We start from the raw sequence: 14,419 nt of genomic DNA on the forward strand, positions 1-14,419 counted from the left end.
CTTAAAAATATGAGGGGCCTTCAATTTTCATCATAGGTATACTTCAACTATGACAGACAAAGAGAAAAAAAATCCAGAAAATCACATTGTAGGATTTTTAATGAATTTATTTGCAAATTATGGTGGAAAATAAGTACAGTGTAGGTTAACTCATAAATCTGTGAGGGGACATGCCCCGGTGGCTGGAAGGTTTGTTATTTTATGTCTGATATTGTGCTCTTGTGTATGTCTTAACAGTTTTCTGATTGTACTCTTGCGCTAATAAAGTGATGGCACAGCTCTGTGAGCTTAAGTCTAATTTTGTTTATATAAAGTACGAACTGACAGCATACAAATGGTATGGTACGTACACTGTAGTTGGAGGAAACATGAGAAAGTTATGCTGCTTTGAAAGTTGATAAACTTGTAAAACCACTCAAGGACCATACACATCTGACATTTGTTCACTTGCTGACTGTGTGGTGTGTTTTGGGGACAACCCGCCAATAGTGCCTGACTGCCAACATTTGCTAGCGTTTGTAGATGGAGTTTCCTCATTGGCTAGAGACATTTCTACTCTGAGCCAATCAGAGAGCATGGACCACGCGGACACTTCTTTGAGAGGAGAGTGGAATAAAGAAACAATGACAGAAAAAAATAGGGAACTTTCCGGTGCGCCATATTTAATTGAACTAGTTTGCTAGCTGGGTCATTCTACGAAATGAGTGTCCCTTTGCATCCCTTTGATATTTTAAGAAGTAATTGTGCACCATTATTGCTTTTTAAAGCCTGTTACATTCAGTAAAGTGCCCTTTTTAATATAGACAACATGGATAATTCCATAAATCACATTTTATACCAATAAAGACTAGCTAAAGTGCAGAAACTCAGTATTTTGAATGTCACGGTTTTCTAGGTGTGAAGGAGAGTCGGACCGAACTGCAGCGTGTCGATTGCGATCCATGTTTATTGAAACCAACGTAAACACGAATAAACACTACAAAACAATAAACGAAAACAGCCTACACTTGTGTCAACTAACACAGCACAATGACATCAAGACAATCACCCACAATACAACCAAAGAATATGGCTGCCTAAAAATGGTTCCCAATCAGAGACAACGATAAACACCTGCCTCTGATTGAGAACCACTTCAGACAGCCATAGACTCTCCTAGAACACCCCACTAAGCTACAATCCCACTAAGCTACACACCACATACAAAAACCCATGTCACACCCTGGCCTGACCAAATACATGAAGAAAAACACAAAATACTACGACCAGGGCGTGACATTGAAATGTCTTATTATTTAGTATTTTATTAGGATCCGCAATTTGCCACATCTTTCTGGGTTCCAAACTGGAAACAAAACACAACAAATAAAATACATATACAATATAACATGTACTTTAAACTCATTTAACCCCAAAATATATGCAAGATTCACCATCATTGTAAAACACTAGTTATTTTGCTTTGACAAAGTCATTTCTGAGGAGCATTATTTATTTCATGTAATTAGTGATTCATAAAAAAATACAAATAATATGTACCTCATTTTAAAGTCAACCCTGTTCCGTGATCTGAACTGTGATTTTAAAATGGTGAATGTCACATTCTGACCTTTATTTCCTTTGTTTTGTCTTTATTTAGTATGGTCATGGCGTGATTTGGGGTGGGCAGTCTATGTTTGTTTTTCTATGTTTGGTTTCTGTTTCGGCCTAGTATGGTTCTCAATCAGAGGCAGGTGTCGTTAGTTGTCTCTGATTGATAATCATACTTAGGCAGCCTGGGTTTCACTGTTGGTTTGTGGGTGTTTGTTTTCGTGTGTGTTTGTCGCCACACAGTACTGTTTCGGTTTAGTTTCTTCACGGTTCTTTTGTTATATTTGTATTCATTGCTTTCTTTGATTAAAGTTATGGACACTTGGACACCACGCTGCATCTTGGTCCGATCCTTACTCTTCTCTTCTCTTCTTCCTCTCCTCTTACTTCTCTTTTTTTCTGGAAGACTGAAACAGGTTTCCCTTAAGAATTTCCCTGCATGTAGCGCCATCTATTGTTCCTTCAATTCTGACCAGTTTCCCAGTCCCTGCCGATGGAAAAACATGCTGCCACCACCATGCTTCACTGTGGGGATGAGATTCCCGGGGTGATGAAAGGTGGCCCGTTCCTGTAGGTTCATGCTCTACAACATCCGCAGAGTACGACCCTGCCTCACACAGGAAGCGGCGCAGGTCCTAATCCAGGCACTTGTCATCTCCCGTCTGGATTACTGCAACTCGCTGTTGGCTGGGCTCCCTGCCTGTGCCATTAAACCCCTACAACTCATCCAGAACGCCGCAGCCCGTCTGGTGTTCAACCTTCCCAAGTTCTCTCACGTCACCCCGCTCCTCCGCTCTCTCCACTGGCTTCCAGTTGAAGCTCGCATCCGCTACAAGACCATGGTGCTTGCCTACGGAGCTGTGAGGGGACGGCACCGTCAGGCTCTACGGAGCTGTCAGGCACCTACCTCCAGGCTCTGATCAGGCCCTACACCCAAACAAGGGCACTGCGTTCATCCACCTCTGGCCTGCTCGCCTCCCTACCACTTAGGAAGTACAGTTCCCGCTCAGCTCAGTCAAAACTGTTCGCTGCTCTGGCTCCCCAATGGTGGAACAAACTCCCTCACGACGCTAGGACAGCGGAGTCAATCACCACCTTCCGGAGACACCTGAAACCCCACCTCTTTAAGGAATACCTAGGATAGGATAAAGTAATCCTTCTCCCCCCCCCCTTAAAAGATTTAGATGCACTATTGTAAAGTGGCTGTTCCACTGGATGTCATAAGGTGAATGCACCAATGTGTAAGTCGCTCTGGATAAGAGCGTCTGCTAAATGACTTAAATGTAATGTAAATGTAAAGGTGTTGTATTTGCGCCAGTCATAGCGGGCTTAAAAGAGCCTTACCTTAAAAGAAATAATGTAATAACTACAAAAACATTTGTAATTGCCATTACAAGGTCAGTGTGAATCAACAGGTGAAGTATGTGCAATACAAGACAATCTTAAGGTCCACTGGAAATAATATTGCCATGGACAAAATAAAACAATTCTACATGTACACAAGTAGATTGGCAGGTTTGTTGTGGTGCCATATTCTTTTCATTTTTTAATAATGAATTAAATGGTGCTCTGTGGGATGTTCAAAGTTTCTGATATTTTTTATAACCCAACCCTGATCTCTACTTCTCCACAACTTTGTCCCTGACCTGTTTGGAGAGCTCTTTGGTCTTCATGGTGCCCCTTGCTTAGGGGTGTTGCAGACTTTGGGGCCTTTCAGAACAAGTGCATATGTACTGAGATCAATTGACACATCATGTGACACTTAGATTTACTTTATTGAAATAATTATGTGACTTCTGAAGGTAACTGGTTGCACCAGATCTTATTTAGGGGCTTCATAGCAAAGGGGTGAATACATACGCACACAGTTTTTTTTCAGTTTAAAAAAACGTTTTTTTCCATTTCACTTCACCAATTTGGACTATTTTGTGTATGTCCATTACATGAAATCCAACTAAAAATCCATTTAAATTACAGGTTGCAATGCAACAAAATAGGAAAAATGCCAAGGGGATGATTACTTTAGGGGATGATATCTTGTGGGTTTCATAATCACGTCTCTATAACAATGGAATAATGATGAGACAGGAGAAATGAATCAGTTCAACCATTTATCTGGAACATGCTCCTCTTAACACATGCAAACACTCAGCTTCCTGAATCCCATCACCTATATGTATGAAAAGTACCTTGAGGGGGCAAGAAAAATAACACTAAATAAAATCATAATTATTGATGATGTTGATGATGTTGTTACTGTCTGATGAAAAATATGATGTTGATTACTTTAACTTTTTTATCATTTGGCAGGTGACTGTTGTGGACGTAATTATTGATGATGTTGCTGTCTGATTTTTAGAAAAATCTGATGTTGATTTACTGTTACTGTTGTTATCATTAGGCAGGTGACTGTTGTGGACACTGTTGGCTGGAGTGATTTTTCTGTGCAAGACACTGAGCAGCAGGAGATCAGGAGATGTGCTGAGCTTGCCCCAGACGCTGTGTTGCTGGTGATCCCTGCAGACCTAGTACCTGCGCTCAGTGGACCAACACCTTGGTCTACTGGGGGATACAGTCCAGAGAGACACCATAGTGCTTTTCAGTTTTGGAGACTTTCTACAACACCAGATCATAGAGTAACACATTGAGAGAGGAGTCCTTGTGGAGGTTTGTTAGCATATGTGGGAACAGGAACCATGCTTGTTACAAAAAAGAGGAAAGGTGGTGAAGGACAAGTAGAAGAACTATTGGAGAAGATCGACAACATGTTGGCAGAGACCAGCGTCGGGCATTCTGTGGTGATGGGAGACATTTCTCAGGTGCTGGAAGAGACACAACAAGAGGCTGAAGTTATCCAGAAATAATCAGAAACTCTTTAGGTGTGAGTACATTTTCTCACCAACTCAGTGGCCTTGTGGTTAGTGTCCGTCGGGCTTACGCAATGCTTACATTTTCTGACACACTACTGTTGCACTTTTTAAGTGAAATATTTATATTTTTACAAGATAATTTTATCAGAACTCTTATAGGCAGGTCTCAGCAAACTATTCATCACTAACAAAGAGGAATGTCCTAAAATGTTGACATTGATACAACATTTTAGACTGAAAAGACACATTCTCATTATAGGTGCAGCTCAGCCGCTCTCAGAGTTGACGATGGTGCTTGTGGGGGAGGAGGGGGTGGAATGCTGTCAAGAGCTCTACAGGAAACACCATCCTGGGCATAAATGCATTTGGGCAGTGGACCTCCAAGCACCAGAAGGCACAGGCTGAGGTGGTAGGAAGGAGAGTGGTGGTGGTAGACACTTCTGGCTGACAGAAGAATTCCACAGCTTTCTCACCCGAGCAAGATATTGTGGACTGGGTTTGTCAGTGTTCCCCAAACCTCATGCTCTCCTCCTGGTCATTAACGTGCTCATCATTCACAGACCCCCAGTGGAGGTCTGTGGAGTGACGAACGGGTCTACTAGGGAAGACCATGGTGCTGTTCACTGGAGCAGACATACTGCAGGGCACAATCATAGAGTAAAAGAAAAAAACATTCAAAATCTTTTAAGAAATTGTGGGAACAGATATCACGTTTTCAACTATGGGAACAGGGGAATAGCTCTCAGGTCAAAGAGCTACTGGAGGATACCGAGAAGATGGCCCTGAAAACATTGAAATATTCTGCCTCCTCTCTTTTCTGCCACAATGTTAGACTGTCTATCTTCTCCAGCAGCTCTTTGACTTGGGAGTAGTCTTCAAACATCTTCTTGCTGAAAACATGGTACCTGTCTCCACATCTACCAACAAGCCATTAGAGATCTTCACCCGTTTTCAATGTGCTCCTCTATAGTTTTGTCTCCCAGCTGATCCCCACTGGTGAAGAGAACTATGTTGTTTAACCACACCTTCTCTGCGAGGCAGACAAGTTGCTCCTCTATTGCAGCTCTTTGTGTCTCTGTGACAGGACTTCTTAAGTCAACAACAATAAGGAATGTGGGGCCCAGGGCCACAGAGACACACTTCTCTCTATCTCTGATGTGATCAGTTCTGGGCTCTTGGTGAAAGCAGAAGGATAAGTGTGCAGCGAATTCTAAAAGATGAAAAGCCGAAATGAGTGTAACGTCCTGGCATTTAATGAAAGCATACTCATTTTCTAAATTTCACATGCTATAAAACATTCCATTTTTGCATACCTAAAATGCTTACTATTTAGAATGCAGGTATGGGTATTCGGACGTGGCCATTGTCTTTTTCACCAAGAACATTATTTGAAGATAAATAACCATAGACACTCCAGTATTTCACATTTAAAAAACAGTAAGATATTTATTTCCCTACTAATTATTAATTTGTATACTCAACTAAATACTTTATACCTTACATATACTCTTGTGTACTATAGTTTTTAAACACTATGATTTGTCCCCTGAAGCTATATTGCGCTTTTCAGTGGACTGAGATACTCCAGCCTCCTCAGAAGGCCAAACCGGAGAAAACAGCAGGGAGATCACCACTTGGACGGTGGACAATCTTCAATGGGGTCAGAGTACAGGAGTGAGATATAGGAGTAGAAACATTTAGGAGCGGGAGAGGGAGAAATGAAGAGCTGGAATGAGATTGCCAGGGAGTTGTCATCAAATATAGCAGTGAGTTTTTGAGGTCATGTTGAGAACAGAGAACTTACTGGAGTTGTGACTTGAAAAACTACTATCACCAGTATCAATATCATGATCTTTGTTATTGTCAATGTAATTGGTCACCATACTGTTACTGGCTTAATATAGTGGCTCTATATGTCCTTAAAATATTGATTTCACTCTATGTATTTATTTGGAGGATAAATAATACACTGAGTTAGGAACACCTTCCTAATATTGAGTTGCACCAACTTTTGCGACCAGAACAGTCTCAATATGTCGGGGCATGGATCTACAAGGTGTTGAAAGCGTTACACAGGGAGGCTGGCCTATGTTGACTCCAATGCTTCCCACAATTGTGTGAAGTTGTCGGGATGTCCTTTGGGTGGTGGACCATTCTTGATACATATGGGAAACTGTTGAGCATGAAAAGCAGTATTGCAGTTCTTGACACACTTAAACCGGTAAGCTTGGCACCTACTACCATACCCTGTTCAAAGGCACTTAAATCTTTTGTCTTGCCCATTCCAATAAATGTTGTTCCACTTCATGATTGTGTCCCACTTGTTGTTGATTCTTCACAAAAAAATACAGTTTTATATCTTTATGTTTGAAGCCTGAAATGTGGCAAAAGGTCGCAAAGTTCAAGGGGCCGAATACTTTCGCAAGGCACTGTATATCTTATTTTCGCCATTTATCCAAAACCCCTAAAAAAATACTCATAGGCTTTGGCCAACGTGCCATGGCGGAGTTAGCCGCCATTAGTGCCTACCAAAAGAAGCCATTACGATTGCTCTCTATTGTGGTCCCATGTGGCTCAGTTGGTAGAGCATGGCACGTGCAGCACCAGAGCTGTGTTCAAATACTCACACTATCCACACTAACCGTACTATTTGTGATGTGAATTTAGTATATAGGATGCTTATTGGTCATAGTATTGATATAGTTAGTATGCCAAAAATTCCCAGATGTCGTGCTAAATTTGCCAAAATATGAAGTATACACGAGGAGGACACTATTTCTGTACTTTAGGGCCCATAATGCAATTCTTCAGGAATTGGGCTTGGCGTCACATCGTTTTCTGATTTGAAGAAAACAGCGAAAAATATGCAACTGAAGTCCAACGATAGCTGATACAAATTCATTGCTTTAACTATTTATGACAAATGTTAACAAAATGTTGAGCAATGTAATAAAGTAATTACTTTTCAAATAAATGAATAACTACACGTTATGTTGGCTGACAATTCGTTAGCTGCTCTGTCCTTATGGCATATCATTACAGCAGTATGTACCGGTATGTTGGCTAATCACCTTACATTGACTACTTATACATCAAACTTACCAGTATATTATGTATGGGCTATCTAACTAACTACCCAACGTTTATTAATTATTCCATTAATTCTTAGCTTAGCTAAATGATATAGTCATTGTGCGTTCTCAATGGACGTTCGGAAGCTTTCATAAATTTGCTCTGGCTACCTACTCCGATTTTGATTTCAGAGCCCTCATGCAGTGTTGCCAACTAATTTTCAGGGTAAGTTGCTAGAGGCAGATTGATTTGTTGCTAAATTACGTTGTGATGTCATTGCGTGATAATGTAAAACTGCGTCATTACGTAAAATACACAATAACGTTACTCAAATTGACTGGCCATCTCAAGGAAAAATATGATTTGACATTTGTTCAGGTACAGACTCCCACTCTTTTCTGTTCTTCTGGCTGTACAAATTTGATTGAGACATGTTGTAAGTTCTGTTCAAGATCAAACATTCGTGACGAACTATATTCATTGGGTTTGGCTCGTCGAACCCGTACTACTGCTGCTGCAGTCAGCCAACAATGATTTGCAATTTGCTGAAATTGCTACTCGCCTGCTGCTGCCTGTGCACGTGCTGAGCGCCTGCTGCTGACGTCACTCACAATGCACTTTTGGAGCCAGGCACGTGTGTTGTGACTGAGTGTGTGACAGAGAAAATCATTTTTGTGTCATTTAGAGGAAAATGCATTTTTAAAAGTAGCTAAAACTGTTGCTAGGTGTTGTTTGAAAAAATGTTGCGAGGGTAGTCTGAAAAGTTGCTAAATCTAGCAACAAAATTGCCAAGTTGGCATCACTGCACTCATGTGAGCACAGAATAATGCACAGAATAATGAATTTGGCCGGTGTCAGATAGTCAGTAAAAAAAAACTGTTTTTAAATTGTTGCCAGTAACACAGTTAATCACCAACGCTCTAGATAACATGAAAACTGCCTACCCTGCTCTGCTAGGGCAAGTAAAATGGTCCGAGTGATCACTCTCATTTGTGTCTGGAAGTAACAAGCAAGCTAGCAACGTTAGCTTGGGTGCTTGACTGCCGTTGTAAGGTCAGAATGCTCAAATCAACCCTACTCCTCCGCCCGAGCGTCCAGTGTGTTCTCCGAGAGCATAACGCTCTTTACAAACGGACAATGTGACAATGCTCTGAATGTATGAGCGCACTCTGGAAACACACCCGAATTCATAAAATGTCTAACTAGTCATTTGTTTATGCTAACTAGCTAGCAAGAGGTTGCAAAGCAACAGCATCAACTTCCGGTAGTCCGGAGAAGAGCTAGACGCTCAACTGAAAGGAGACTGTTCCGTTTACAGTACACTAAAATGAACTAATAGTATATAGTATGTAGTATATAATCATTAAGTATGTAGTATACAATATGTTATTACAGTTATTCGAACACAGCTCAGGGTTGAGCTCAATTTCCGGGGTGACCACTATGAAAAAAACACTGTATTCTACTATTGTAAGTTGCTCTGGATAAGAGCGTCTGCTAAATGACAACAAATGTAAAAATCTCTTAGGAAATATACCACTTAAACTAGAATAATATGTGAAGTGTTAGAAGTCCAAAGTTATTGGATTTGTGTGATGAGTACCCTACAGTAGCAGTGCCCTCTAATGGCATTGCAATATTACTGCAGCACTTGACAATTTCAAAATAGTGTCTGTAGTGTCCCCATCTAACCTACAAAACCCAGTCAGTCACTCATTCACGGACATAAATCAGTTAGGACATACTGACACCTTCCACATCCATCTGCTAACCTTTGGTGTAAAGTGGATTATTGGTAAATCCACAGGAACAAAACCTTACTTAGCAATGTCGGCATTTCCTTTGCGAGGCCTTGATGCCAGAATTGGGGACTAACCCCATTCTAACTTCAGCGAGGTAAGCGAGTATGGCTGCATCAAATTATAGAATGGTTCAACCAGCATTGGTATGTAAGTCTCAGAGGAAGCAAACAAAACTTCCTCTGACAATTGTACCATGATAAGTCAATCCCCTCAGACTGGGCATGTTTGAGAAAAACGTTCAGTCAGTCAGTGTACACTATGTTCACTGTGTGTGTGTGTCTATAAACCAGAGCTCAGTACCATATCCAATGTAAACAGTGACCAGACTGCTTTAATGTGTGTTACCCAGTCCCTGCTTTCATCATGGGCCGGGTCCGTCTGGGACCTGAACAGCTGGACCTTTATTCTCTGTGCTCTGTGTACCCAGGGGATGTGTTTAATGTGGACACAGCTTCCTCTCTGGATCTAAGAGCCACGGATCACTGGCTAAAGATGCATAAACACAACAAACTACAGTATACATTAAATTTGAGTGGTAGTGCATGCTCCTAATCTCTTCTTCACGTAAGGCAACAAAAAACTGGATATATGGATAGGGTATATGAATGTGGAAATAGATTAAATAATATATTTCAATAAACATTCTCTTAAAAAAAATATGAACTGTAAAAGCTCCCACCCCACCATCAAATTCAGACTTGTACGTGGTACGTACAACGTATACAGTTGAAGTCGGAAGTTTACATACAGGTTGGAGTCATTAAAACTAGTTTTTCAACCACTCCACAAATTTCTTGTTTACAAACTATAGTTTTGGCAAGTTGGTTAGGACATCTACTTTGTGCATGACACATTTTTCCCAAAATTGTTTACAGATTATTTCATTTATAATTCACTGTATCACCATTCCAGTGGGTCCGAGGTTTACATACACTAAGTTGACTGTGCCTTTAAACAGCTTGGAAAATTCCAGAAAATTATGTCATGGCTTTAGAAGCTTCTGATAGGCTAATTGACATCATTTGAGTCAATTGGAGCTGTACCTGTGGATGTATTTCAAGGCCAACCTTCAAACGGAGTGCCTCTTTGCTTGACATCATGGGAAAATCAAAAGAAATCAGCTAAGACCTCAGAAAAAAATATTGCAGACCTCCACAAGTCTGGTTCATCCTTGGGAGCAATTTCCAAATGCCTGAAGGTACCATGTTCATCTGTACAAACAATAGTACGCAAGTATAAACACCATGGGACCATGCAGCCGTCATACCACTCAGGAAGGAGACACGTTCTGTTCCCTAGAGATGAACGTACTTTGGTGTCAAAGTGCAAATCAATCCCAGAACAACAGCAAATGGCCTTGTGAAGATGCTGGAGGAAACAGGTACAGAAGTTTCTATTTCCACAGTAAAATGAGTCCCATATCACATTAACTGAAAGGCCCCCTCAAAGGAAGAAGCCACTGCCCCAAAAAAAACAGACAATGGCTTGCAACTGCACATGGGGACAAAGATCGTACTTTCTTTTTTTTTTTGATGAAAAAAAAATAGAACTGTTTGGCCATCATGACCATTGTTATGTTTGGGAGAAAAGGGGATGCTTGCAAGCCGAAGAACACCATCCAACCATGAAGCCCGGGGGTGGCAGCATCATGTCGTGGGGGTGCTTTGCTGCAGGAGGGATTGGTTAACTTCACAAAATAGATGGCACCATGAGGCGGGAAAATTATGTGGAAATATCGAAGCAAAATGTAAAGGCGATGCTACCAAATACCAATTGAGTTTATGTAAACTACTGACCCACTGGGATTGTGATGAAAGAAATAAAAGCTGAAATAAATAATTCTCTCTACTATTATTCTGACATTTCACATTCTTAAAATAAAGTGGTGATCCTAACTGACCTAAGACAGGGAATTTTTACTTGGCTTAAATGTCAGGAATTGTGAAAACAGAGTTTAAACTTGTATGTAAACTTCCGACTTAAACTGTATGTATCACCTTACGGAATAAGGAACGCATTTGTGCCATCATATATTACAAAAGTTATCCTTAGAACACATCTCAAACAGTGTTCAAGATTCCCTCTCAAAATGCAGTGCAATCAACTTTTTGGTTCACAGTGAAACAGTAAACAGGGGTGCTCTGTCATCTAGAGAGAAACCAGATAAGTAAAATGAATGTGATTAAATCTAACATGAATCTGATGTTTTAGGAATACAATACAATATACATTTTAAATAAACAGTCTAATGTAACTAATACCTTGAAATCATCACTGAATATTATTATTTAATGTTTAATGTTTTTTTGAGATAATTATCTGTAGATATGGAGCTACAAACTCTTTCAGCTCTGACAAACTGACATTGAACGTTACAGAGGTCATGTCAGCTTGGAATTTCAATGGCAACAACAGGACCTGTATAAAACAGAGGCAAAACAACTCTGAGTCAATATCAATGTCATGGTGGGAGGAGCTAAACATTTAGCATCTGTGGATCAAGTTCAAAAGCAAGAGTTTGAACTTGGAACCCCTCAAGCCAATCCAAAGGTTGCTGGTTCCCAGCCAATCGCTGTTGCCTTACTCTCCAGTTAACCAATAGATTGGAGATTCACGTCCAATAAGATCACACACAAGTCATTGAGGATATTCTCCTCACTGGTCAGTCGTCAGGAACAGCCTCATCCACCCACTTCAAATAGGGCAGGCTCCCGTCCTCCACAGGGAAACTAAGCACCTCTGGAGTCTCATAGGGATGCACAGACCTGGGGAGGAGCAACAACACATACATTATGTAGCAGGTGCCTAAGTTACCTTTGCTACTGCCTTCCTGAGACCTGAAGTTCTGTTTCCCGAGACCCAACTGCTTGGGATAATTTCTATTAAAAAAGCAAATGTAACTTACTTGACATAGTCTATGAGCCTTTGGGTCTTCGAGGTCCTCGTCTTCACCAACTACAATGCAGAAAAATCCTAGCTATTACTCTGAAAGTTGGTTTCAACAACCAGTGTAATACTGAAGACTGGCCAGAGATATGAAAGCATAGCTCTACTTAATAACTTTACCATCAGAATTTCCGTCGCATCTTGAATCTCCCCTTTCCAGTAATACCTATGGGACAAAAATATTAACTTTTGGGACATTCACAGTAGTAAACTGTACATGGGTTGTTCAATGAAACGAGTGCCTTTGATATTTTAAGTAGATATTGAGTGCAAATATTGAATTTTAAGAGCATGTTATATTAAATGATGTGCCCTTTAATATAGACCACATGGAACATTCAGTAAAATGCAGTATTTTGACATTTTTTGTACTTTGTACATCCCCTGTGACTTCTAGGAGGATTTTAACTCTCTTAACCCCAACATTTATCCAAGTTTACACCATCATTGTAGTTATTTTGTTGCTTTGACAAAGTCATTTCTGAAGATTATTATTCATTTCATGTGATTCCTATCAAGGTAATATATATATATTTTTTTAAGTCCCTCATTTTAAGGTCGGCCCTGCTATGTGAACTGTTATGCGAAATCATAGTGTAAAGCAGGTGAGCTGGTTCTACTCTTTTTTACCATTTTCTGGTGTTTTGTGGTGGGAAAATGAGCAGGTCAAGCATAACACAGTAACCCTATTACACCTAGATAGACAGGCTAGAAATGTTTGAACAATTTAATGTCCAGTTTTGTGAAGTTTGCATTCAATTACCACTCTCTGTTACACACAACAAGCTTCCAATTCTGTCACAATTGGATGTATGGATGTATTAAGGCGATGTCTTCAACCCTGTTATGGTAAACCATGTTACTTTATTTGGCACTTAATAGGCACATACTATAGTCTTTTTTATTTAACATTTGAGATGTGAAAATAGTTTTTTTATGAAGTTGAACATGTGCTTTTTATGACAATGTTAAAATTAGGTGAAATAAAATTTAAACATTTACCAATTTACACTATTCAAAAGGCACCTATTTGGTGGAACGATCCACATACGCAGATGTAGTAAACGGTATAATTCTGTGTAGTGTGATAGGCTAAATAATGCTCTTCAATGATAGAATAGTTTTTCTCCAACATTAATCTCTACCAGGAAGTTCGTCTCAAGACAAGCAAACCTATCAGTGTACACATACAGCTGTCAATCAAAGTGTCCAATATTCACAGTTTTCTACAGTGCAAAAGTCACACAATGGCCTGTTACAGTTTCTCGGTCGCTTTGGTGCATTTCTTAGATAAAAAAGTGCAATTCTTGATACTACTTGTACAAATTCCAAATCATCTAGTCACTTGTGCACATCATTAAAGCAAATTCTTATTCCTTTGAACAAATTGCAATTGAAAATGTACAAGTGTCAGCTTTTTCCACATTATCAATTGCTCATGTCATGTTGATCAAAATATAGTAGATGGTTCTCTGTAGAATAGTCTTACCCCTCAAAACATCTAGGCATTGGTTCCTGCTTACGCCATTACATGCAAAATTGTTGAACTATTTGTCATAAACTGTCAAGCATAGTTTTACACATTTCTATTAGACCTTTGTACAAAAATGTGAATTGATGAATCGTGCAGGTGAAATTGACCCTCACTCATGAAGGAATGTCAAGTGTTAGTTCAACCAACAATCAACCAGTTGTCTAAATTGCTCAAAGGTGCATCTCATGAAGAATCAATTAGCAAGCATATATAGACAGACCACAACACAGAGTTGCAATTTTCCAATAATGGATGTACCAGGAAACGAACAGGGTCAACAGCAAAGAAGAGGAGGAAGAAGAGGAGCAAGGATGCGTGGTGGAAGGCAAAACAGAGGAAGAGGCAGAAGAGGACATAGGCGCATATCTATTGACATAAGGGCCACTATTGTAGACCATGTTGTCAATCATGGCCTTACATTGGCTGAGGCGGGTCGAAGGGTGCAGCCGAATATTGGGAGATCAACCGTGTCCTCAATAGTTCAAACGTTTGAAGAGAGAACAGGCATGTCCACCAATGTACAGTGCACTGTTACTTTATATAAGCAGTATACTGTATACTTGCTACAATGCTTCATATTACAGTAGTCCACTTGTATTTCACAG

The 14,419-nt window shown here is 40.1% G+C and overlaps 1 long non-coding RNA gene across 1 annotated transcript; it reads right to left on the reverse strand.

Moving 5' to 3' along the window:
- Positions 1–11,983: 11,983 nt before the first annotated feature.
- LOC127926701 (uncharacterized) lies at positions 11,984–13,798 on the reverse strand. The gene is made up of 4 exons (XR_008124924.1): positions 13,770–13,798; positions 12,401–12,446; positions 12,240–12,289; positions 11,984–12,099 (listed from the first exon to the last, which is right to left on the reverse strand). It is a non-coding gene; the product is annotated as an uncharacterized LOC127926701 (long non-coding RNA).
- Between the last annotated feature and the right edge of the window lie 621 nt (positions 13,799–14,419).

Source organism: Oncorhynchus keta, unplaced genomic scaffold, assembly GCF_023373465.1.
Source record: "Oncorhynchus keta strain PuntledgeMale-10-30-2019 unplaced genomic scaffold, Oket_V2 Un_contig_8073_pilon_pilon, whole genome shotgun sequence".
Lineage (NCBI taxonomy): Eukaryota > Metazoa > Chordata > Actinopteri > Salmoniformes > Salmonidae > Oncorhynchus > Oncorhynchus keta.